At 31.2% G+C, this 2,417-nt stretch overlaps 1 protein-coding gene across 7 annotated transcripts in view; it reads left to right on the top strand.

The window, feature by feature from the left end:
- The window catches only part of Tm1 (tropomyosin 1), a 195,718-nt gene that overhangs the window by 47,518 nt on the left and 145,783 nt on the right, over nt 1–2,417 (top strand). The gene's annotated exons all lie outside the window — the stretch shown is intronic.

Genomic DNA, 2,417 nt, shown 5'->3' with positions numbered 1-2,417 from the left:
CGTTTTCCCCGGATTCATCTGATTGGAACAGTACAAAATTCCCAACAAACACATTGATTGGAAGTAAAAGAAGTCGTAATCCTGATAAATGGACACGAAATTTCCAAAAGCATAACAGAACAAAAGGTTTAGCATACAGGAATAAGGGAGGAAAAATAAAAACATTTGTCGATATAAAATGCAGATGCACATCTGCATCAAGAACTGTAACATTACTGACGATTATTTTTTGGCTATTCTTTCTTATTAATTTTATATACTGTTAGATGAAAGCTATATCTGTATTTATGCATTCTACATTATATATTTGAATTTATATTATAACAGGAATTTTAGAAAACAATATACAGTACTTTATCGCGTTTCTCAACTTTTTGTTTTATGGAGTTAATCGATGTGTGCACTGAACGGCTCAAATGGACTGCTTGAACCAAATTCCACAGCTGTTAAGATCGTGACCTTTGATCGAAGTACACAATTAGCTGACAAAACTGTTCTACCGAGTCAAGGCCTTCCACTGCCTTCTTGAACAATATCAGGATGGCCTTGTCGTCGATAATACTTGAGAAATTCGATTGTTCGTTTTATTACGACCTAATTAAAATTTAAATCATGCTTTCTTATCTTCTTTTTTTTTTTAAATTTCATTTTGTTTAAATGAAAACGTAAGTGGATGGAGATGTCCCATGACATTTTAGGATAAATTGAGAAACTAGGATAAGCTTATTCCTCCATTCCTTTGAGCCCTATGACTCCACCTTCCCCAGACCAGACAGTTGGTATTGAATGTCCTACCACTCTCTCTGTAACGTACATCATTCAGGTCACTTCGCCTACGTCTCGGAAACGTGACGACTGAATAAATTCCAAGAATAATGTGACTCCATACAATGGTTTACTAAGAAGGAATTCTTTCTCAGGTTGGTTAAATGCGTCACTCGGGGAAGTGGAATGTAATAGTGTGAAGTTGTAAATGTAAGCAGTAAGGCCGGAATTACACTATAAAAGTTCTTTGGCAAATATCTTTTATTATTTTTTTTTTTTCCAGGTTTTATAAATTTAATACATCAAAAAAAAAGCTATGAACACAAAATACACTGAGAAATTTGCTTCTCTACCCTTGAATTATCTTCTTTGACTGAAGACTTGTTCATTTTCTTGTAGATCTGCAGTAATTATTTTATAGACGATTTATCATATTTTTATATATGTATATATAGTTGACCGTAAAAATTGATATATAGGAAGATGGTTAGGGTTGCGGTCAAAAGAGAAACAAAAATAGTTTACAACTATTTATTTTCCGACGTTTCGCCCCACTTTGGGCTGTTCAAATGAATAAGTTGAACAGCAATAGTATTGAATTCTTGAATATTGAATTTGAATCCTGTTCAACCAATTCATTTGAACAGCCCTGATGAAGCCCTGCAAAGTGGGGCGAAACGTTGGAAAATAAATAGTTGTAAACTATTTTTGTTTCACTTTTGATCGCAACCCTGACCATCTTCTTATATATCATATTCTTCTTATATTTTTATAATGCACATTTCTAACATTTCATGAGAAATTATACAGCTCATAATCTGAATTTAACAAATCATTCACCACCACGAACCATACAAGTATTTTATTAAATATAGGGCCACGAGGCTAACCTTTTATTTTAGAACTTCTGACAAAAGTTTTCTGTTATCAAATTTGTGCTATTACACTGTCATATTTCTTATCTAACTTGTTTTATAAAAGATCTTTGCAAAGAACATTTATAGTGTAGTGCCGGGTAAAAATAAGAAGACACCCTATTTGTTATATAATATTCTCTGTAGTCAAAGAGCCGTGTTCTTGTATTGTATATTTTCTGCATGTTTTACTCTAACACTATATAAAACATCTTTCTAGTGTTTTAATATCGATTTTTTTTTAAGTGGATTAGTTCGGTAGGTAACGTATTGAATTCCCGGCTTAAAATCAGTGTTCAATATTAGAGTTCAGAAAAATGGTAGAGTAGAAGTTTTAACCATATCTTCGTGTAGAAACGTTGGTTAGAAAAAGAAAACTATATTTTTCTCTCTAGATTGGTTAAAATAAATTATCGATATCAGTTTAACACACAATTTAACAAAAATGTCGTTTTTTTATTTTGATTCAGATTTAAGTAAGTGTACTTAAATTGTAAAAAAAATGCATTGTAATGACGATGTAGATAGTAATACGAAATTATCCCTTATAATACTGAATTACCTCTAAAATAATATTTTCTTGCAGACATTTTTTTAAAATTATTTATTTAATGTAATTTACAACTGTACAAAATAATACAATAGGTAAATATGTATTATGTTTCATATACACTTGAAAATCTTGGGAAGGAACCACCCATTGGTGGTACTTCAAACATTAATTTAAATTAGAAGGTC

This window comes from Halyomorpha halys, unplaced genomic scaffold (assembly GCF_000696795.3).
Source record: "Halyomorpha halys isolate HHAL.00 unplaced genomic scaffold, Hhal_1.1 Scaffold2.1, whole genome shotgun sequence".
NCBI classification, from domain to species: domain Eukaryota; kingdom Metazoa; phylum Arthropoda; class Insecta; order Hemiptera; family Pentatomidae; genus Halyomorpha; species Halyomorpha halys.
The sequence above is the reverse complement of the archived record's forward strand: the minus strand, read 5'-3'. Positions and strand labels throughout refer to the sequence as shown.